Source organism: Loxodonta africana, chromosome 25 (assembly GCF_030014295.1).
Source record: "Loxodonta africana isolate mLoxAfr1 chromosome 25, mLoxAfr1.hap2, whole genome shotgun sequence".
Classification (NCBI taxonomy): domain Eukaryota; kingdom Metazoa; phylum Chordata; class Mammalia; order Proboscidea; family Elephantidae; genus Loxodonta; species Loxodonta africana.
Window position 1 is genome coordinate 46,038,486 of NC_087366.1, and position 24,633 is coordinate 46,063,118.

The following is a 24,633-nucleotide window of genomic DNA, read 5'->3' on the forward strand; positions in this document are numbered from 1 at the left end:
AGTATACACATTTTGTGGCAGATGGTGTCAAAAACCTAAATGCACAAACACCAAAAATCAGAGTAACAGAACATATTTTTATAAGTAAAGACAACTCGAATTGGGCAGTGCCGAAACCAAAAGTATTTGGAAAGGGGCTTCAAAGAGGGGACAGTGAAAGTGGGTTATATAGGTCATTGTTATGTTAATTTCTCAAGAGACAGCATCAAAGCACAGTGCAGGGTTTCCAGAAACAGAATCACTGAAGACAGCTCATACGTCCTAAAAACAGCCTCTAGTCAGACTCTAGAGTTCCTGTTTCTCCTACTTGGCTGCACACTGAACTGAATACCTAAGGCCAAAAGGTCTCTGCTAAGCTGCTTACTAGCCTATTGTTTGACAGGAAGGTAACTCCAGGGCACAAGCTCCTTCAAGGTTCAAGGTTCAAAACGACACCTAAGGTGACCCTGAGTGGGTCACCCAATTCTATGAACCCAGAAATTTAGAATCTGGGGGAATTAAAATGACCTTGTCATTGGTGATAAATATTTTGGAGAAAAATAAAGCATAGAACAGGGATAAGAAGTTCAGTGGTGGGGTGGAGTGGGGTGCTATTTTAAATAAGGTGTTGGGTGCACCTCACCAAACAACACAAAAGAATATTAAATGTTAGAATTAAGAATTCTCTGCAACAATGAGGAAAACTTTTCATGATATATTAATTATTAAATGAAAACCAAATAATGTAAAGTAGAATATATGCTATGGTTTCAAATATTTAAGCATATATACATATATGTGTGTGTGTGTGTGTGTAATGGAATATGAAAATAGTGTTTATAGAAAGAACTGTGGATGATTTTAATATTCTTTTACAGCACTATTTACTTTTGGCATGTTAGGTCTTCAGTTTTAAAAATGAAAAATGCTTTAAGATTTCCCGGGGTTAATTTGAAATTGAATGAATGGTGGGGCAAAGGTGCAGATAGAACTCATCTTTGCTCTGGAAGAATTTTACCTGGAGCACATCTGAGGAAGAACCTTCTATTAAGGCAACTACTTAAAAATTGTATATTTAAAAGGAGATGGAAGATATGTTGTTCATGGTGCTGAGAAGAAGAGTTGTACAGTATTGGCTGTGAATATAGATGTTATGGATTGAATTGTGTCCCCCAAAAATGTGTATCAGCTGGATAGGCCATGATTCCCCATATTGTGTGATTGTCCACAATTTTCTGACCTGATATAATTATCCTGTGTGTTGTAAACCCTAACCTCTATGATGTTAATGAGGCAGGATTAGAGGCAATTAAGTTAATGAGGCAGGACACAATCTACAGCATTAGGTTGTATCTTGAGTCAATCTCTTTTGAGATATCAAAGAGAGAATTGATTAGAGAGGAGAAGGACTTCCAACTACCAAGAAAGAAGAGCCAGGAAAAGAATGCATCCTTTGGACCTGGGATCCCTGTGCTGAGAAGCTCCTAGACCAGGGGAAGATTGATGACAAGAGTCTTCCTCCAGAGCCAGTAGAGAGAGAAAGCCTTCCCCTGAAGCTGGCACCCTGAATTCGGACTTCTAGCTTCCAAAACTGTGAGAGAATAAATTTGTTTGTTAAAGACATTCACTGTGAAAGATAAGTAAGACAATAAACATAATTGTAAGTTTAACATGTGTTCATACTTGAGCTATCATATTCAGATTTGGGATGTGGCTGTATTTTGAAGGATTGACTAAAATAAAATGTACTAAAACCCTATGGAATGCAGTTCTACTCTGCACACATGGGGTCATCATGAGTTAGAATTGACTTTATGGCAACTAACAACAATGACAAGACTTATTTTATTGCAAACTACATTTTCTTACGTATTCAAGAGATAACTAATCACATAAAACATAATTTGGTTTCCCTTATATATATATGTTGTTGTTGTTGAGCGTTGTCAAGTCGGTTCCGACTCATAGTGACCGTATGTGCAACAGAACAAAACACTGCCCAGTCCTGTGCCATCCTCACAATTGTGGTTATGCTTGAGCCCACTATTGCAGCCACTGAGTCAGTTCATCCCCTTGAGGGTCTTCGTCTTTTTCACTGACCCTCTACTCTACCAAGCATGATGTCCTTCCCCAGGGGCAAATCCCTCCTGATAACATGTCCAAAGTAAGTGAGACGGAATCTCACCATCCTCGCTTCTAATGAGCATTCTGGCTGCACTTCTTCCAAGACAGGTTGGTTTGTTCTTCTGGCAGTCCATAGTATGTATATTCAATATTCTTTGCCAACACCATAATTCAAAAGCATCAATTCTTCTTCGGTCTTCCTTATTCATTGTCCAGCTTTCACATGCATGTGAGGCAATTGAAAACATCATGGCTTGTGTTAGGCGTACCTTAGTCCTTTAAAGTGACATTTTTGCTTTTTAACAGTTTAAAGAGATCTTTTGCAGCAGATTTACCCAATGCAATGCGTCGTTTGATTTCTTGACTGCTGCCTCCATGGACATTGATCACGTATCCAAGTAAAACGGAATCTTCTACAACTTCAATATTTTCTCTGTTTACCACAATGTCGCTTATTGGTCCAGTTGTGAGAATTTTTGTTTTCTTTATGTTGAGGTGTAATCCATACCAAAGGCTGTAGTCTTCACTCCTCAGCAGTAAGTGCTTCTAGTCCTCTTCACTTGCAGCAAGCAAGGTTTTGTCATCTGCATATCGCAGGTTGTTAATGAGTCTTCCTCCAATCCTGATGCCGTGTTCCTCATATAGTCCAGCTTCTCAGGTTATTTGCTCAGCATATAGATTAAATAAGTATGGTGAAAGGATACAACCCTGACCCACACCCTTCCTGACTTTAAACGACACAGTATCCCCTTGTTCTATTCAAACAACTGCCTCTTGATCTAAGTACAGGCTCTTCATGAGCACAATTAAGTGTTATATACATGGTGAAGGATATTCCCTAAAGTTGCAGAATGGTGGATCTGTTAACCACTCTCAGACAAGGTCCTCTGATTATTCTTGAGATGTTTAGGCTTAGTTTCAAATCTGCTATTGCCCAAAGAGTCCACAAAAACATTTCTAGATATAATAGAGGAATTTAGCAACGTTGCAGCGTATAAGGTCAACAAACAAAAATCAACTGGGTTTCTATACATTAGCAATGAGAGATCTGAAAGGGAAATTAGAGAAACAATTCCATTTACAATAGCATCTAAGAGAATAAAATACACTAGGAATAAATTTAACCAGGAATGTTATGGACTTACACAATGAAAATGTAAAACACTGCTGAAACAGATTAAAGAAAACTTATGTAGATGCAAAAATATTCCAAGTTCATGGGTTGGAAGGCTTAATATTGTTAAGATGTCGATGCTACCCAAGTGGTGTATATTTTCAAAGCAATTCTGATCAAAATTCCAACAGCTTTCTTTACAGAAATGGAAAAACTGATCCTAAAGTTTATGTGGAATGGCAAGAGGCCCCAAACAGCTAAAGCAATGTTGAAAAAGAAGAAAAAGTAGGACTCACACTTCCTGATTTTAAAAACATATTATACTAAGTCTGCTATTAAACTGTCCCTCTAAAAATATTTTTATGACATGGCCAAAGCATGACAGTTGTGACTGGCTTATTTCCTACTGTGCTGAATCAGAATTTCTAGGCACTGAGCATTCACTCCATTATGAAAGGCAAGCTTGGTGCTGTCTTTGTTAGGAACACAAGTTTCCTGAATATCTTACATTCTTCTCTCCAGCACGCCGCTTGCAGTGACAGGACTTCTTAGTAGTCACAGAACTTCTTAATTTGGATTATCATATTAAAGGCTCATTGGGTTTTTTTCTAAAATTTTCTTTCTTCCTTTTTTAAAATAATTATACCAATGCTCAAAGTAAAGACACGTTATATAATGAATGGACTCCATGGGATAGTGAAACTATTCTAATGTTACATGGAAATTTTTCAAGTTGCTTGAAAAACACACCCAGAAATGATACAAAGCAGCTAGTCAGCCTGCAGACAATAAGTTGGCAAGTAAAACGGGTTTTAAGTATAAAAGTGAAGAGAGGTGGGCATCGCACCTTTTTCCCCAATCTTTTTTTCCTCCTGGTTACTGCTTCTTATGAGTCAGAATAGAGTCAACGGAGCGGGTACTGCTTCTTTGGAGTAGTCCTCATTTTCTTTGGATGTTCTGCGGTTGCTTCAATATAGCATTGTAGTTAAGAGAGATGTCTCTGCTTCTGATCTTGGTTCCTCAGTGACCTTGTACAAGTTGTTTTACTTCTCTGAGCCTCAATTTTGTTGTCAGTAATAGCGATAATGCTTCATGAGTTTGCTTGGAAGGCTTCAATGAGTTTATATATGTTATCAGACGCACATAATACATGCTCATAATTAGAACTCATTATTTATCCTTTCTCTTATTCATATGGTGATCAAGAGAACTCTTTAGGTTACAGGACACTCTCATATGCATTATTGCCTCATGTACTCCTCCAGAGAGGTATTGTATTCATCCTTGTACTGAGTAGGGAAATGACCGATACAAGTCACGTGCAGTCCCCCTGCTACACTACTCTCCGTGTTTATGCAAATGAAAGGCTTGCTGGTCTTTATATATACCCATAACATATACACCAAATCAAACTCAAACCAATCCACTGTCTTCAAGCAGTGGCTTATCTAGGGTACCGCACTGACCCTGCGTGCATGTCAACAATGACAGTTTCTATTAACCCAGTAGGGCCTGACACCCTTCCTCAAGCACAGTAATATTTTAATTAAAAGATTAACGAGTTTGACTTGTATTTTTGAGCTGATATTATGGTAAAGTCCTCTAAAAGAGGGGTGTCAGGTGTTTGGACAGGGGCGCATTTTCAGTGCTTGCCATAGGTGCCATTTTCCGTAGATAACGCTGCTGGCTGCACCAGGTTAATAGAAACTGCTAAGTGGTGTCAATCGCCCAGGGCTGGTGTAATACTCACCATACCCTAGTTACGCCTCTGCTCTCGAGTTGATTCTGAGTACAGTGACACAATAGGACAGAGTAGAACTGCCCCATAGTTTTCTGAGGCTGTAAATCTTTATGGAAACAGACTGCCACGTATTTTTCTCACAGAGTGGCTGGTGTGTTGGAATAACTGACCTTTCAGTTAGCAACTGAGCGCGTTAACCACTGTATCACCAAGGCTCCTAAAATATACACATAACACAAAATTCATAAGGTTCACAAAAGGAATACTGTAAAAAGTAAGGCTCCGAGGGTCCCTGGGTGATGCAAACAGTTTCTACTTGACTGGTAACAAAAGGTTGGCAGTTTAAACTCACCCAGCAGCACTGCGGAGGAAAGGCCTGGCGATCTGCTTCCTTAGAGGCCACAGCCAAGAAAGCCCTATGGAGCTGTTCTACTCTGTAATACATGGGGTCTCCTGAGTCACAAAACAAACACAAAAAAGCTCTCACCTCTGTCTTCCAGCCACTCAGCTTCCCTCTCCTTAGCTGACTCTGTTATGTGAATATTTAAATGTAGTAGCTTGCTTGTGGTAAGTCTTCTTCTCCAGCAGATAATCAGAGATAATGTGCAATTTTAGACTACAAACATGTATTATGTGTTTCAGTCAGGGTTCAATATTATAAACAGAGACAAAGGGATTTAACATAGATAAGGAGATGTTTACAAAATCTTTAGAAGGGCTGGAGAAGCAGGCTCTGGGCAGGGCCTCACAGAAGGATTTCTAGAACACCTCCACAAAACTGACCCTCATGGAAGCCACTACCCCAGCCCTAAATTAGAAAGCTGCTTCCAGAAGGATTGAATTCAAGAAGCCACTCCCAGCTCCCTCTCAACACTCACTAAGCGGGTGTTTGAACACTGGAACACAGACTTCAACTGCTGTCTTCACCGCAGTTGCTACTGGACGCCCCCAAAGCTGGAGTTTGGACACAGAATGTCTGCTGCAGAAAAACATACTATCTTTATAACCTGGCTTGCCAGAAGAAAAAAAGTCAAAGCAGCAGGAAATGACCTCTGTTCTATTTTCACCTTCCAAATCTCACACAAGTACATCTGGTTGAAGGAAACTAATTTATATCCAGAACTCTGCTTCTGAGGGAGTTTGCAAAATGAAGTGGTTACTTTGCAAGAAGTGGTGAGAATGAAGGCTGCGTGCCAATCTAAAGTAATTTTATTGTTGTTAGTTGCTGTCCAGTTCGCTGTGACTCACAGCAACCCCTTGTACAACAGAACAAAAAGCTGCCGTTCCTAAACAATCTTCACCATCATCGGTATGTTCAAGTCCATTGCTGTAGCCATTCCGTATCTTGAGTGCCTTCCAACTTGGGGGCTCATCTTTCACCACTATATTGGACAATATTCTGTTGAGACCTACCGGGTTTTCACTGGCTAATATTCAGAAGTACATCACCAGGCATTTCTTTGTATCCTTAGTCTGGAAGCTCTGCTGAAACTCATTCACCATGGGTGACCCTGCCGGTATTTGAAATACCAGTGGCATAGCTGCCAGCAACTTGCAAACCACCACAATATGACAAACTGAAAGATGAGGTGGTGGTTTGCTCTTTTACTAGTCTATCATTTCCTTTCCTATATATTTCTGGCAGAAACTGTGGATAGTCGTACTACTATCGGTTTTTTTACTGTGTTTTCTTTCAAGTAGGGTTTTCTAGTACTAGACAGCTCACGCCTGAAAATAAACTTGCTATAAGCATATTCACTTTATATATACATATATATATATTTTTTAGATTCCCATCCATCATGGCTGCCATCAAGTTACGAGAATTTATTGATCGCCGTCCAACCATCCCACCCAGGTAACGTTCTTCCAGGAGCTGCTGCATTCTAGAGCGGCAGCAAGGCAGACAGGCACCTAGGGAATTAGAGTTGCTCTCCCGGCTGCTCCGTGACTGAGAGACAACGGCTGCCGGAAGAGTTCTACTGAGGCTTCTTTGGGTTTAAGGAAAGTTGTAAAAAAAAAGATTCCACACATGGCAGAAGCCAAACAAAGCAGATGTCATCAAGTGACAATGTGTATGTACTCTGTTTAAAATGAAAGTAAAGAGATTTACTGAGAGCAGAGGCAGCTCAACCTGGGGACACATTGGATCTCACAGAATGAAAACCAGCACTCCAAAATAGGAGTTATAGAGCCATTTTTATGAGGTAAAATACAACATTCTGATTGGAAGTTGCAAGATTAGGTAAGCAGGAGGCAGGACAACTCAAAGCAGGGGCTTTACTGTAATTGGTTGGAAACACAAATATGGGCTATTTGGATTGGTTTGTTTAAGTAAGGGGGAGTTTACAAGATAGTCACAAGATGATTGATACATAGCCAGGGCCTGCTGGTTCTGCCCAACCAGAGTTCCAAGGTCATATGCATATGAATGGGAAGAAGTCTGTCTGCTGGTTTCAACCAGCCAGGGACCCAGAGCCCTATGCATATGAGGAAGTCAAGGTTACCTTCTCAGGAATACAGAAGCAGAAGTCACAAAATAGAGTTAAGCCTCTATACCTGAGCCAGCCACCCTAGGCATGCCAGGTACCTCAGTTTTGGAAACTCTACACACAGTCAACTGTAAATTACCAAAAAGATTGGAAGGATATTGGTTTTTGTTTGAGGAGGGGTTTAGCAAGATGCATGAAGGACCCAAGCACAAATTTTAGGTGGGATCTTTTTTCTTTCTGCTTGGGGTAAAGCAAGGTCCTGGAGTGGCGCAAGCGGTTTGCACTTGTCTACTAATCAAAAGGTTGGCTGTTCGAACCCAGCCAGCAGTACCACAGGAGAAAAGCCTGGAGATCTGCTTCCATAAAGATTGCACCCAAGAAAACCCTATGGGCCAGTTCTACTCTATAACATGGGATTGACATGAGTCCGAATCAACTTGGTGGCAAAGGGTTTGGTTTGCCTGGTTTTGGGGTAACAAAACAAAACAAAACACTCCAGTACTTCTGCAATGAGAGGTGATCACACAGACAGCAACTAAGAAAATTTTCACTCTTTAAATTCACCTATAACACAAGCATAAGATGCCCTAGATATGTTTTTGTTAATATTTTATTGAGTTTTTGGTGAAAGTTTATACAGCACGTTCTGTTCCCATTTGATAGTTTCCATACAAATTGTTCACTGACATTAATTACATTTATCACAGCGTGTCAACATTCTCTTTAATTGCATTCTGTTTGTTCCATTTCCAGTACTCTATTCTCCCTGTCCCCTTATCTTCTCATCTTTCCTTTTGAGTAATTGTTGACCGTATGGTCTCATACAATGGTTTTTATGCAAAGCACCGATTTTAACAGGTAATTTTCTTTATTTGTGTGCCACTCTATTTCGCTAAAAGGTGATCTCAGGGGATAGTCTCTGTTCTAAGTTTAAAAAGTGAGTATGTCCGGGCAATAGATTTAGGGATTCCTCTGTTCCCTGCTGTTCCAGTTTGTCTGAAAAACTTTTTTTTTCTTTTTTTAAGAATTTGAGTTATGCTCCACAGTTATGCTTCTTCTCGTCTCAGGATAGATGATATCGTGGCTCATGTAGACTTGTTTCTTCTCGGAGCTTTTGGTTACCTTCTTACTGTTTTGCTCCTGCTGAGTAGAGACCCATAGCTGTGTCTTAGACAATACGTTGCAAGCTTTTAAGAAATCATATGCTACTCACTTTACTAAGGCGCAGATCATGATTCATGCCAATTAACTGAGCTGTGTGATACCATGGTCCTAAGCTTTCAAATCCAGAAAACCAATCTTGGAGGGTGTTTGGTTATGTCCAAGGAGTGTCCATATTTGTGTCTTCAATGAATTTATGTGCCTGTACCCACATATTTGCATTTACATGTACCTATAGGTATTTCTATCTGTTCTCACCTATGTACACACCTGCACCTACCCAAATACCAATATGCCCATACTCATCCATATGTGCTCAAACACTCATTTTTACTTTAGTTGTGCTGTGCTTACTACACCCACATTTGGTGCCACTTTTCCCACCACCAAAAATAACAGGTTGCATCAATCTAAAGCGTACTTCCCCTCCCTCTCCACTCCCGGGTAACCACCAATGAGCATCGGTCTCTCTGAACATATCTATTCTTCTCCATTTATAAGAGGGATCATACAATATTTGCCTTATATGCTTGACTTATTTCACTTAGCATCATGCCCTCCAGGTCTATACGTATTATATGTTTCACAGGCTCATCATTGTTCTTTATGGTTGTGTAGTATTCCATTACTGCTACTACTGAGTACAGGCAAAAAGAACAGTATGATGAGTCTGTGAAACATTTTATAATGTGAACGGACCTGGAGAGCACAATGCTAAGCGAAATAAGTCAAGCATATGAGGACAATAGTATTCCATTCCACCACGCATCTGTCAGTTTGTCGTAATGTGGTGGCTTGTGTGTTGCTCTGATGTTGGAAGTGATCACATTGGTATTTCAAATACCAGCGGAGCCACACATGTTAGACAGGTTTCAGTAGAGATTCTAGACTAAGACAGAGTAAGAAGAAGGACCCGGCAGTCTACTTCTGAAAATATTGGCAAGTGAAAACCTTATAAATAGCAGCAGAACACTGTCTGATATAGTGCTGGAAGATGAGCCCCTCAGGTTGGAAGGCACTCAAAATATGACTGGGGAAGAGCTGCCTCCTCAAAGTAGAGTCGACCTTAATGACGTGGATAGAGTAAAGCTTTCGGGACCTTCACCTGCTGGTTTGGCACAACTCAAATGAGAAGAAACAGCTGCAAACATCAATTAATAATTAGAACATGGAACATATGAAGTATGATTCTAGGAAAATTGGAAGTCATCACAGATGAAATGGAACATATAAAGATTGTTATTCTAGGCATTAGTGAGCTGAAATGGACTGGTATTGTTCATTTTGAACCAGACAATCATATGGTCTACTATGCCGGGAATGACAAATTGAAGAGAAGTGTCATCGCATTCATTGTCAAAAGGAACATTTCAAGATCTATCCTGAAGTACAACGCTGTCAGTGGTAGGATAATATCCATATGCTTACAAGGAAGACCAGTTAATACAACTATTATTCAAATTTACGTACCAACCACTAATGCCAAGGATGGGAAAACTGAAGACTTTTACCAAATTCTGCAGTTTGAAATTGATGAAACATGCAATCAAGATGCAATGATAATTACTGGTACGAGAATGTTGGAAATGAAGAAGAATCCATAGTTGGAAAATACGGCCTTGGTGATAGAAATGATGCTGGAGATTGCATGGTAGATTTTTGCCAGTCTATTGACTTACTCCTTGCAAATACCTTTTTTCAACCACATAAATGGTGACTATACATATGGATCTCATTGGATGGAATACACAGGAATCAAACTGACCACATCTGTGAAAAGAGATGATGGAAAACTCAGTATCACCCATCAGGACAAGGCCAGGAGCCAACTGCAGAACAGACCGTCAGTTGCTCATAAGCAAGTTCAAATTGAAGCTGAAGAAAATTAAAACAAGTCCACCAGAACCAAAATACAACCTTGAGTATATACCACTTGAATTTAGAGACCATCTCAAGAATATAGATTTGATGCATTGAACACTAATCACTGAAGACCAGACAAGTTGTGGGATGACATCAAGGACATCACACATGAAGAAAGAAAAAAGTCATTAAAGAGACAGGAAAGAAAGAAAAGACCAAAATGAATGTCAGGAGACACATCAAGAGACTTGCTTTTGAACACAGAGTAGCTAAAGCAAACGGAAGAAGTGATGAACTAAAAGAGCTGATTTCAAAGGGCAGTTCAAGAAAACAAATTAAAATATTATAATGAAATGTGCAAGACCTGGAGTTAGAAAACCAAAAGGGAAGAACATGCTTGACATTTCTCAAGCTGAAAGAACTGAAGAAAAAACTCAAACCTCAAGTTCCGTTTTTAAAGGATTCTGTGGGCAAAGTATTGAATAATGCAAGAAGCATCAAAAGAAGATGGAAGTAATACACAGAATCACCATACCAAACCAAAAAGAATTGGTTGATGTTCAGCCATTTCAGGAGGTAGCATATGAGCAAGAACCAATGGTATTGAAGAGGAAGTCCAAGCTGCACTGAAAACATTGGCAAAAACAAGGCTCCAGGAATTGACACAATACCAAATGAGATGTCTCAACAAACGGATGCAGCACTGGAGGTGCTCACTTGTCTATGCCAAGAAATTTGGAAGACAGCTACCTGGCCAGCCGACTGGAAGAGATACATATTCGTGCCCACTCCAAAGAAAGGTTATCCAAAAGTATGCTAAAATTATCAAACTGTATCATTGATATCATACCCAAATAAAATTTTGCTAAAGATCATTCAAAAGCATTTGCAGCAGTACATTGACAGAGAAATGCCAGAAATTAAAGCTAGATTCAGAAGAGGACGTGGAATGAAGGATATCATTGCTCATGTTAGATGGATCTTGGCTGAAAGCAAAGAAAGCCAGAAAGATGTTTACTTGTGTTTTATGGACTATGCAAAGGCATTTGACTCTGTGGATCATAACAAATTATGGATAATTTTGTAAAGAATGGGAATTCCAGAGCACTTAATTGTGCTCATGAGGAAGCTGTACATAGACCAAGAGGCCATCATTTGTACAGAGCAAGGGGATACTGCATGGTTTGAAGTCAGGAAATGTGTGCTTCAAAATTGTATCCTTTCACTACACTTATTCAGTCTGTATGCTGAGCAGGTAATCCAAGAAGCTGGACTATATGAAGAAGAATGTGTCATCAGGATTGGTGGAAGACTCATTAAACAACCTGTGATATGCAGATGACACAATCTTGCTTGCTGAAAGCCAAGAGGACTTGAAGCACTTACTGATGAAGATCAAAGACTATAGCCTTCAGTATGGATTACACCTCAACCTAGAGAAAACAAAAATCCTTACAACTGATCAATAAGTAACATCATGATAAATGGAGAAACAATCAATGTCAAGGATTTCACTTCACTTGGATCCACAGTCAATGCCCATGGAAGCAGCAGTCAGGAAATCAAACGACGTATTTCATTGGGCAAATCTGCTGCAAAAGACCTCTTTAAAGTGCTAAGCATAGATGGCACTTTGAGGACTAAGGTGCACATGACCTAAGCCATGATATGTTCAGTCGCCTCATGTGCGTGTGAAAGCTGAACAGTGAGTAAGGAAGACCAAAGCATTGATGTCTTCAAATTATGGTATTGACAAAGATTATCAAATATACCATGGACTGCCAGAAGAATGAACAAATCTGTCTTGGAAGAAGTACAGCCAGAATGGTCCTTAGAAGCGTGGATAGGGAGACTCATCTCAGTACTTTGGACATGTTATCAGAAGAAACTAGTCCCTGGAGGAGAACAGCATGCCTGGTAAAGTAGAGGGTCAGTGGGAAAGAGGAAGACCTTCAAGGAGATGGATTGACACAGCGGCTGCAACAATGTCCTCAAACACAGCAACGATTTTGAGGATGATGCAGGATTGGGCAGTGTTTCGTTCTGTTGTACATAGGGTCACTATGAGTCAGAACCCACCAGACAGCGCCTAACAACAACAGCCATCTGGTCCTGGGCATTTTTTTGTTGGCAGTTTTTTGATGACATCTTCAATCTCTTCTTTTGTAATGGGTCTTTAAATTTTCTACCTCTGTTTGTGTTAGTTTGGGTAGGTAGTGTGTTTCTAGGAATTTGTCCATTTCAAGTAGATTTTCTCAAATTTGTTGGGGTATAATTTTTTATAGTTATAGGTAATAATGGAAACCCTGGTGGCGTAGTGGTTAAATGCTACGGCTGCTAACCAAAGGGTTGGCAGCTCAAATCCGCCAGGCGCTCCTTGGAAACTCCATGGGGCAGTTCTACTCTGTCCTGTAGGGTCGCCAAGAGTCAGAATCGACTCGACGGCACTGGGTTTGGTTTTGGGTTTATAGGTAATAATATATAATCTCTGTTAGATTGGATGTAATGTCACCAGTTTCGTTTCTTTATTTGGTTATTTGCCTCTTCTGGTTTTTTCTTTTGTCAGTCTACCAGGGGTTTGTCTATATTATTGATCGTTCCAAACCAATTTCTGGTTTTGTTGATGCTGTCTATTGTTTTCCTGTTTTATTTGTCCCTTGATCTTCATTACTTCCTTTTTTCTGGTAGCTTTTGGCCTTTTTGCTCTTGCTTTTCTATTTGTTCAAGTTGTCATTTTAAGTTAATGATTTTGGATCTTGCTTCTTTTTTACTGTAGGCACTTACTGCTGTAAATTACCTTCTGAGTACTTCTTTTGCTGTGTCCCAAAGCTTTTGAAATGTTGTGTTTTCATTTTTGTTTGATTCTAGGAATTTTTTCACTTTTTATTTTTTCTATGACCCAGTAGTTGTAGTGTATTATTTAGTTTCCATGTTTCCCCCCCCGCCTTATTTTTCCTGTTGTTGATTTCTAGCTTCATAACCATTATGGCCAGAGAAGACTCTTTTTATGATTTCAGCATCTTTATATTTGTTGAGACTTGTTTTGTGTCCTAGCATATGATCTATTCTGGAAAATAGTCCATGTACACTAGAGAAGAATGTTTTGTTCTGGTGCTGATTGGAATGTTCTATATATGTCTGTTAGCTTCAGTTGACTTAGGGTTTTATTTAAGTTCTCAATGTCCTTAGTGATCTTCTTTTTAGATGCTCTGTCTGTAAATGAAAGTGGTGTGTCGAAGTCCCCTAATATTATTATGGAGTTGTGGTATATTTCTTCTTTCATACTAGTCAGTGTTTGTTTATGTATTTTGGAGCATTGCTCCTAGGTGCGTGTATACTCATAATTGCTGTCTTCTGCTGGATTGACCCTTTTATTATTACGTAACGTCCTTCTTTATCTCTCATAATAGATTTTGATTTAAAGTCTGTTTTATCTGATATCAGTATGACCACCCCTGCTTTTTCTTGTTTACTGGTTGCATGGAATATTTTTCTCCATCCTTTTATTTTCACTCTGTTTGTGCCCTTATGTCTAAGGTTTGTTTCTTGTACACAGCAGAAGGATGAATTGTGTTTTTTTATCCATTCTCCTAACCCCTGCCTTTTGCATGGAGTGTGTAGGCCATTTACCTTTAAGGTTATTAATGAAAACTAAGTATCTACCTCACTCATTTGCCATGTGTTTTTTGAGTGTTTCATATCTTCATTTTTTTATTCTGATTTTTTTCTATTTTTGTTTGTATTTGGCTGCTTTCTTGTGATGAGCCTTTTTGCTTTCTTCCTTCTTCTGAGTGTTATTTCTCAGTGGTTACCACATATATTACATTATACAACTTAAAAGTGCAATAATGTTCAGCATATGAGCAACAATTAACATACAACCTTAACATAATAAGTCTACTCCTGATATGCTCCACTCTCCCCCATTTCGGTTGGTGTGTCTCCATTAACATCAATATACAACCTATATTCAGTAAGTTTACTTTGTACTTATTTCTTACAAACTTGATGTTGTATTGTTTGTAGGGTTTAATTATTGAATTTATTTCCTGAAATTGCCTGTGTCGTTGCATTTTTTTGATATCTCTCTCTCTCTCTCTTTTTTTTTTTTTATGTGTATAGATGCGTGTATTCGTTTAATGGTTTTGCCTTTACATTGGGAGTACTCCCTTGAGTAATATCTGTAAAGCTGGAGTGGTAGTGGCAAATTCCCAGAGCTTCTGTTTGTTTGGGAATGGCTTGATTTCCCCCTCATTTTTGAATGACAACTTGGCTAGGTAAAGAATTCTTGGTTGGCAATTGTTTTCATTCAACATTTTATATAGGTTGTTCCATTGTCTTCTGGCCTCTAGAGTTTCTGGGGAGAAATTCACACTGGTTCTTATGAAAGATCATTGGTATATTATATTGTGTTTTTCTCTTCCTGCTTTCCGAATTCTCTCTCTTTGGTTTTCAAAAATTTTTTTAGGATAAAGGGATTTTTTTAGTGTGTTTCTTCTAATTGTGGTTCATGTAGCTTCCTGTATTTGCAGGCTTGTTTCTCTGTTCAGTTCTGGGAAATTCTCTCTGATTATCTCTTGGAAAATTGTTTCTATGCCTTTATTGTTGTCATGGTGCTCTGGGATTCCAGTAATTCTAATATTAAAAAAATCAAAAAACCACTGCCATCGAGTTGATTCCGACTGATAGTGACCCTATAGAACAGAGTAGAACTGCCCCATAGAGTTTCCAAGGAGCACCTGGTGGATTTGAACTGCCGACCTGTTGGTTAGCAGCTGTAGTACTTAACCACTGCACCCCCAGGGTTTCCATTCTAATGTTAAATTTCTTAATTGAATCCCATATTTCCAATCGGGTGTTTTCGCTTTTCTTGGTTCTTTTCTTTCTCTTGAGAGTTGATAAATTCAGCTATTTTGTCTTCTAGTTCATTTATTCTATCTTCCGTCTGCTCTACTCTATTGCTTTTTTTTCAATTTTTATTGTGCTTTAAGTGAAAGTTCACAAATTGAGTCAGTCTCTCATACAAAAATTTATATACACCTTCCTATATACTCCTGATTGCTGTCCCCTAATGAGACAGCACACTCCTTCTCTCCACTCTCTATTTTCATGTCCATTCAGCCAGCTTCTGACCCCCTCTGCCCTCTCATCTCCCCTCCAGACAGGAGCTGCCCACATAGTCTCATGTGTCTACTTGAGCCAAGAAGCTCACTCTTCACCAGTATCATTTTCTATCCCACAGTCCAGTCCAATCCCTGTCTGAAGAGTTGGCTTTGGGAATGGTTCCTGTCTTGGGCTAAGAGCAGGTCTGGGGACCATGACCTCGGGGTTCCTTCTAGTCTCAGTCAGACCATTAAGTCTGGTCTTTTCATGAGAATTTAGGGTCTGCATCCCACTGCTCTCCTGCTCCTTCAGTGGTTCTCTGTTGTGTTCCCTGTCAGGGCAGTCGTTGGTTGTAGCCAGGCACCATCTAGTTCTTCTGGTCTCAGGCTGATGTAGTCTCTGATTTATGTGGCCCTTTCTGTCTCTTGGGCTCATAATTACCTTGTGTCTTTGGTGTTCTTCATTCCCCTTTTCTCCAGGTGGGTTGAGACAAATTGATGCATCTTAGATGGCTTCTTTCTAGTGTTTAAGACCCCAGACGCCACTCTCCAAAGTCGGATGCAAAATGTTTTCTTAATAGATTTTATTATGCCAATTGACTTAGATGTCCCCTGAAACCATGGCCCCCAAACCTCCACCCTTGCTATGTTGGCCTTCAAAGCATTCAGTTTATTCAGGAAATGTCTTTGCTTTTAGTTTAGTCCAGTTGTGCTGACCTTGCCTGTATTGTGTTATCTTTCCCTTCACCTAAAATAATTCTTATCTATTATCTAATTACTGAGAACCCCTCTCCCTCCCCCCTCATAACCATCAAAGAATATTTTCTTCTCTATTTAAACTATTTCTCCAGTTATTGTAATAGTGATCTTATACAATATTTGTCCTTTTGCAACTGACTAATTTCGCTCAGCGTAATGCCTTCCAGGTTCCTCCATGTTATGAAATGTCTCACAGACTCATCACTGTTCTTTATTGATGCATAGTATTCCATTGTGTGAATATACCATAATTTATTTATCCATTCATCCATTGATGGACACCTTGGTTGCTTCCATCTTTTTGCTATTGTAAACAGTGCGCAATGAATATGGGTGCACATATATCTGTTCATGTAAAGGTTCTTATTTCTCTAGGATATATTCCAAGGAGTGGGATTGCTAGATCAAATTGTAGTTCTATTTCTAGTTTTTTAAGGAAGCACCAAATTGATTTCCAAAGTGGTTGTACCATTTTACATTCCCACTAGCAGTGTGTAAGTGTTCCAGGCTGTCCACAACTTCTCCAACATTTATTATTTTGTGTTTTTGGATTAATGCCAGCCTTGTTGGAGTGAGATGGAATCTCATTGTAGTTTTGATTTGCATTTCTCTAATGGCTAATGATTGTGAGCATTTCCTCATGTATCTGTTAGCTACCTGAATGTCTTCTTTAGTGAAGAGCCTGTTCACATCCTTTGCCCATTTTTTAATTGGGTTATTTGTCTTTTTGCAGTTGAGTTTTTGCAGAATCATGTAGATTTTAGAGATCAGATGCTGATCAAAAACGTCACAGCTAAGAACTTTTTCCCAGTCCGTAGGTAGTCTTTTTACTCTTTTGGTGAAGCCTTTGGAAGAGCATAGGTATTTGATTTTTAGGAGTTCCCAGTTATCTAGTTTCTCTTCTGCATTGTTAGTAATGTTTTGTATACTGTTTATGCCATGTATTAAGGCTCCTAATGTTGTCCCTATTTTTTTTTTCCATGATCTTTATCATTTTAGATTTAGGCCTTTGATCCATTTTGTGCTCGTTTTTGTGCATGGTTTGAGGTATGGGTCTTGTTTCATTTTTTTGCAGATGGATATCCAGTTATGCCAGCACCATTTGTTAAACATACTATCTTTTCCCCATTTAACTGACTTTGAGCCTTTATCAAATATCAGCTGCTCATATGTGGATGGATTTATGTCTGCATTGTCAATTCTGTTCCATTGGTCTATGTATCTGTTGTTGTATCAGTACCAGGCTGTTTTGACTACTGTGGCTGTATAATGGGTTCTAAAATCAGGTAGAGTGAGGCCTCCCATTTTGTTCTTCTTTTTCAGTAATGCTTTACTTATCTGGGGCCTCTTTCCCTTCCATGTGAAGTTGGTAATTTGTTTCTCCATCTCATTAAAAAATGTCGTTGGAATTTGAATTGGAATTGCCTTGTATCTATAGATGACTTTTGGTAGAAGAGTTTTACAATGTTAAGTCTTCCTATCCAAGAGCAAGTCTACTCTGTTGTTGGAGTGTTTCTTTTGCTTTTTCTAATTCAGTTCCTCTTTTATTCTTCAGTTCTAGTAGTTCTCTTTGTTTTGTGTGTTTGTTTTTTGATGTTTTCAATTTGCTTGTTGAGTTCCTTCATTTGTTTCCTGATCTCTCCTAGTTTGTTTTCTATGTGATTTTTTTTTGCTTTCTTCAAACATATTTAGCACCATAGCCTGAAAATTATCAATTTTTTCTATTAGCCTGGCCTCCATAAGAGGAATGTCCTCTTCTTCATATTTTGCTTTTAACTGGTCCTGCTTCTCTTGTGATTTTATATGTTTTACTATTTTTTATTTAATGAAATTGGTGGGCCATTTGGTTATCTTTTTTTTTTTTTTTACTTTAAATTTTGTATTCTGGTTTTTGTGGGGAAAACTTCTGATTGGGCACCCCGCTGGTGCAGCGGCCAAGCACCCGAATACCAACCAAAAGGCCAGGGCCCACACTCCCCAGCCATTCCACAGGAGAGATATGTGACAGCCCTCAAAGACTCACAGCCCCGGGAACCTCACAGAACATTTCTGCTCCACCCCACAGGGTTGCTCTTAGTCAGAATCAACCCAGCGGCAGTGGGCTTGGTATCTTCTCCTGAGAACCACTAAAGGCCACTCTTATCCTTAGGTTTCAGTGCTGATTCAGGAGTCCTAGATGCCTGATCTCTGGAATTCAATATGCATGCATGGCGGGCGGTGGGGGGGCGGTGGGGAGAGGGGTTTTTAGCTGGTAGCAGATGCAGACAAAAGCAGATGGGCTTAGCTTTTCTCTGGTGAAGGTTGGGGTTCTCTATGTATTTCTTCACCGGTGCCTCTACATAGGCTCTTCCACAGTGTCACACTGTGGGCAGGGAACCATTTATTTCTCTCTGTATTGCCCATCTATCTGAAGTATACCCCTCACCCTGCTGCCCTTACAGTTCCTCCTGGTCCTAGAGCCTGTCCATCTTTGGCCTCGGCAAGATTCAACAGTACTCTCTCACAGCACCATGGTCTCCTTTTCCCCCTTCCCATGGGCAGTCTCACCACCATAAAAAATTGGGTTATAACTTCCTCAGATTAGCTCCTTTTCTGTGCTCCCTTTCTGGGGTGTTGAGCAACCCCATTCCAAAATGGCTGTGATGATCAAGTGCTCCAGATGTTAGCAGGTAGGTTTTCCTTCCCTCTGTGATGTCCCCACTCCTCCTCTTCCCCGCTTCTGGATTCACCCTGACTCTCCAACACCTCAGCTGCTGTCCAGAGTTCTGAGATCTCAGTTTGTGCTTGTTTTTATTCATTGTTCAGTGGGTTAGTTGCTGGGGGAGTAAATGGGAGTGTCCACTCACTTCATCATCTTGTTCCGCTCTCTTCCCTAGATGTTTTATTTTGTCATATCTGAGAGCAAGGATAACAGCCTTTAAATCCTAACCCTACCCTAACTCCCCACCCATTCCAGAGCTGCAGAGATTTGGAAGTATGAACCTGTGACAGCAATCTTCACACTGTGACTTTGGGGTCAGCGTCTTGTAGTATATTAGCTTCACAGATTTGACTCTCCTGGGTAATGCTACAGGGCAGGGAACAAACCTCAAGTTTATTTTAGTATTTTGTTACATTAACAATGTTTTTCTTTATTATTAACTTTTATTGAGCTTCAAGTGAACATTTACAAATCAAGTCAGTCTGTCACATATAAGTTAATATACATCTTACTCCTTACTCCCACTTGCTCTCCCCCTAATGAGTCAGCCCTTCCAGTCTCTCCTCCAACTCTCTCTATCCTCCCATCCCCCCTCCGGACAGGAGATGCCAACACAGTCTCAAGTGTCCACCTGATATAATTAGCTCACTCTTCATCAGCATCTCTCTCCCACCCACTGTCCAGTCCCTTTCATGTCTGATGAATTGTCTTCGGGGATGGTTCCCGTCCTATGCCAACAGAAGGTTTGGGGACCATGACCACCGGGATTCCTCTAGTCACAGCCAGACCATTAAGTACGGTCTTTTTATGAGAATTTGGGGTCTGCATCCCACTGATCTCCTGCTCCCTCAGGGGTTCTCTGTTGTGTTCCCTGTCAGGGCAGTCATCGATTGTGGCCAGGCACCAACTAGTTCTTCTGGTCTCAGGATAATGTAGGTCTCTGGTTTATGTGGCCCTTTCTGTCTCTTGGGCTCTTAGTTGTCGTGTGACCTTGGCATTCTTCATTCTCCTTTGCTCCAGGTGGGTTGAGACCAATTGATGCATCTTAGATGGCCGCTTGTTAGCATTTAAGACCCCAGATGCCACATTTCAAAGTGGGATGCAGAGTGTTTTCATAATAGAATTATTTTGCCAATTGACTTAGAAGTCCCCTTAAACCTTGGTTCCCAAACCCCCGCCCTTGCTCCGCTGACCTTTGAAGTATTCAGTTTATCCCGGAAACTTCTTTGCTTTTGGTCCAGTCCAGTCCAGTTGAGCTGACCTTCCATGTATTGAGTGTTGTCCTTCCCTTCACCTAAAGCAGTTCTTATCTGCTAACAATGTTTTTTAAAACAAAGATAAATCCTTTTGCTCCTAAAAGTTACTGAAATAGACAGTGAATGAAAAGATACTTGTGCTCCTGAATGCCTTCAAGAGTCCTCTTTTCAGAGAAAGTACAGAGCTTCTTCCCTTCCTGTAATCCACATGAAAAGGAAGTGGGGTGGAGAAGATCAAGGATTAGTTCTGGTATCTCCTGATTCCTCCCTCCCCATAAGCCCTTGGTCTTCCTGTATGTGTTTGAGATCTGTTTTGTCCACAGTTTGCCTATTAAACTTCTCTGATCTCCTTAGGAAAATGAAAGACCTCCTTTGTCTGCTGTTGCCTGGAGCTCACTGGAACCAAGTCAAAGCAATAGGCCTGACCCAGCTTGTGGGGAGCCTGAGGGTTGGGTGGAACAGGGTGGGCACTATGGCCCACTAAAGTCCTACAGCTGGGCTGGACCCAGCTCTGTGTAATAGCTCCAGCTTCACCCCCACACCTGAACTAGACTTGTTGCCCCACCCTTCACTTACTGTGAGGCAGATCTTCGCCTACCCATGCCTTTCCCTAACCTTGCCCACAGGAGTGGGTCCAGTCCATCAGCAAGTTCTGTCCATTCTACCTTCATGATAGGTTTCCATTCTGAATATGTTTCTCCTTCTCCACTGCCACCACTTCGTCAGCTTATCATTGTCTCTCCCCTACTCATTTACAACAACCTCCACTCTTGTCTTCCTACAACCCATTCTCCAGGGTGTGCTAATAAAATGTAAATTAGATCATGACTCTTCATTGCACATAACCCAACAACCTGCTGTACTTAACATAAAATCCCAGCTCATTGCTACAGCCTATGACACCCTGCATGAACTGGCTCTGGCCTGTTTCTCCTTCTCTTATTCTCCATTTTGTTTTTTCAATTCCTTCAGTAGGTCACCTTGTCTCAATTGCAGGGCTTTTGCCCATACTGTTCCTTTACCTGGATACTCTCTTTCTCCCTATCCCTGCCACCTCATTTGCCCCCTATATTTTGCTTAACTAACCCCTTTTTCGGGTTTCTGGGTGGTGCAAACAGTTAACGCACTCAGCTGCTAACCAAATGGTTGGAGGTCCAAGTTCACCCAGAAATGTCCCAGAAAAAAGGTCTGGTGATCTACTTCCAAAAAAGCAGCTGTTGAAAACCCTGTGAAGCACAATTCTACTCTGACATACATGGGGTCAAAAGGAGTCGGAGTTGACTTGACAGCAACTCGTGGTCTTAACCCTTTTCACCCAGCATGTCTCAGGTGTTATCAACTATTCAGAGAACTAGGCCTTGACTGCCCTGGCTAGAGTGGGCCCTTTTCTACTCTCCTGCCTCTCCACCTCTACTATCCAGCACCTTTTTGGTTTCTATAGCACTTATTACGATTTCCATTTATTTTACTTGTTTCCTCATTTCTGTCCATCTCTACCACTGGAATGATAATAGTTAACACTTACGCAGTTCTTACTGTGTGCCAAACAATATTAATTAATTTAATATTTACAACAACTGTGAGTCACAGATGAAGAAAGAAACGAAGGCACAGGGAGGTTAAGTGGCTGCATCAAGATCCCACTACGAGTAATTGGCAGGGATGGGATTCTAACCCACTGGTTTCTTTCTGTCTGTGCTCTTAATCACTAGAACCAAACCCATTGCCACTGAGTTGATTCCGAGTGTGTGTTACAGAGTAGAACTGCTCCATAGGGTTTTTTTTTTTTTTTTGGTCTGTAGTCTTTACAAGGAGTCCTGGTGCTACAGTTGTTAAAGCACTTGACTGCTAGCCAAAAGGTAGATGTTTTGAAACTACCAGTGTCTCTGTGGGAGAAAGAGGTGGCAGCCTCCTTCTGTAGAGTTTTACAGCCTTGGAAACCCTATGGAGTTGCTATGAGTTGGAATCGACTCAACATCAATGAGTTTTAATTTTTACAGAAGCAGGTTGCCAGGCCTTTCTTTCTCAGCACTACCAAGTGAAGGGTATTAACTTCCCAAAGCTGGGGCTTTTTTGCCTTTATCTGCTATTCACTATCATAACCTCAGCAGATTGCCACACAACAGGCCCATTATACATATTTGTTGAATAGAGGAAAATGAATGAGAAAACTTTTGCTGTCACTTATTTGTGGTTTGGCCTGGTGACTGACAGTACCTGGTCCTGCCTTCTGCTGTTCTGAATGAATGAGCATTTGTCCAATTAATCTTTAAATGCCTAACCTTTGGTGCTATACTAGGGAAAGCTGAATTACCAACCAGTAAGGACACCTAATAAAATTAAATATTAAATGATTCACAAATAGTAATGACTACAAAACATTCTCCTAAAAAGCTTCATGTTAAATGCAAGTAACTGGTAACCATCCCCAGGCTACACACAGCAAAGGTCTGTCACTCAGGAGCAGGGCTGTTTTGTTGGTTGGTTTGTGGAGCCCAGAATGCTTCTAAAAAGACCACTTTAAGTGGGTTAGACTCAGTGTGATATGGAAGATAAACACAGACTTTTTGTCAGCCTTATCAGTTTGCACTCGACTTCTCACCTAAAGGTTGGTGGTTTAAACCCACTTAGCATTAAGATTAGAGTCAAGAAAATCATGCGGAGCAGTTCTGCTCTGTCACACATGGGATCGCCATGATTTGGAGTTGACTCACCAGCAATGGGTCTTAAGTAGATTATAAAAACATGGATGGAAAGACCCAGAGGCAGCTGTGGGAGTCCGTTCATTACACCTAGAATGATACCCATGGCCGACGAGTCGGTTTTGACTCATACTCAAGCAGAACTGCCCCATAGGGTTTCCGAGGCTGTAATCTTTATGGAAGCAGGCTGCCACATCTTTCTCCCACGGAGCCACTGCTGGGTTCGAACCGCCGATGTTTCATTTAGCAGCTGAGTGCTTAACCAGGGCTCCTCCTCCTAGAAGGTAGGAACAGTTAACACAGACCAGATATTTGTTACCAAGTGCATTCATAGGTGGCACTCATTCAGTCATCAAAATGATAGTATCATCATCTCCATTGCACTGATGAGGAAACTGAGGCTCCCCCCTTCCTTGAGAAGGTATTGTAGACCCAGTACAGCCTGGTGGTCCTACATTTGAATCCCTTCTGCACTCATTAGCTCATAACCTTAGCTAAGTATCTTATTCCTCCTGAGCCTGTTTCCTAATTGGTCTAGTACTTGCCACAATGTGCATGATTAGTTAACCCCCTGAATATAGTCTTCCCTACTAAATTATGAACTCTTGGTGGAAAGACAGTATTTATCATCACTGTATCATTTTTAGTGTCTGCACATCAGAGCCTGCGATAAATGTTTATTTTATTGGATTGAAAGCAGCTTCCGGCTAGCTCTGCAGTGTCTTTATTCCCTTTCCTATTCCTTTGGTATACAATGTCTACTTCTTATATACCTGTTAATGGAAGAATCACAGAGCTTTGAAGTCTTTTGAAAAAATCATCCTACATACATCTTGCTCCACAGGAGGAAGGTGTGGCAGTCTGTTTCCATAAAGATTACAGTCTTGGAAACCCTTTGGGGGCAGTTCACCTCTGCTATGAGTCAGAATTGACTCTTTGGCAGTGGATATTATTCCCTACAGCTGCCTCTGGATCTTCCCATCAATGTTTTTAAAATCCACATAGATGACCCTGAGAGACATAGGTTTGACTCATGGCTCTGACATTTACTAGCTGGTTAAAGGAAAGTCCCCTTATCCTTTCTGAGCCTCCAGCCTACTATTTTATATAAAACCAAAACCAATTGCCACTGAGTCAGCTCCATGTGGGCAGAGTAGAACTGTGCTCCAGAGGGTTTTCATGGCTGTGATTTTCAGAAGCAGATCACCAGGCCCTTCTTTCAAGGTGCCTCTAGGTGAGTTCAAACTGCCAGCCTTTTGGTTAGCAGTCAAGCGCTTAACCATCTGAGCCACCCAATGACTCCATTTTTTTTTTTACTTATGTTAATATGTGTGTGTGTGTGTGTGTGTGCGCGCGCTTTCAATGAAGGTTTACAGGGAAAATTAGTTTCTCATTAAACAATTAATACACATATTGTTTTGTGACGTTGGTTGCCAACCCTGCAATGCGCCAACACTCTCCCCTTCTTGCCCTTGGGTTCCTCATTTCCATTTGTCCAGCTTCCCTGTCCCCTCCTGCCTCTTTGTCCTTGGCCTGGGGCTGGTGTGCCCATTTAGTCTCATATACATGTTTGAGCTATGCATATTATTGTTTGTTTTATGGGCCTGTCTAATCCTTGGCTAAAGAGTGAACCTCAGGA

The 24,633-nt window shown here is 40.6% G+C and overlaps 1 long non-coding RNA gene across 2 annotated transcripts in view; it reads left to right on the plus strand.

The window, feature by feature from the left end:
- Positions 1-6,813, plus strand: part of LOC135228660 (uncharacterized) — a 58,001-nt gene extending 51,188 nt beyond the window's left edge. For both annotated transcript variants that reach the window (XR_010319424.1, XR_010319426.1), the window contains one exon: positions 6,748-6,813. This is a non-coding gene — a long non-coding RNA (uncharacterized LOC135228660). The remainder of the gene's footprint in view (positions 1-6,747) is intronic.
- The last annotated feature ends 17,820 nt before the right edge of the window (positions 6,814-24,633 follow it).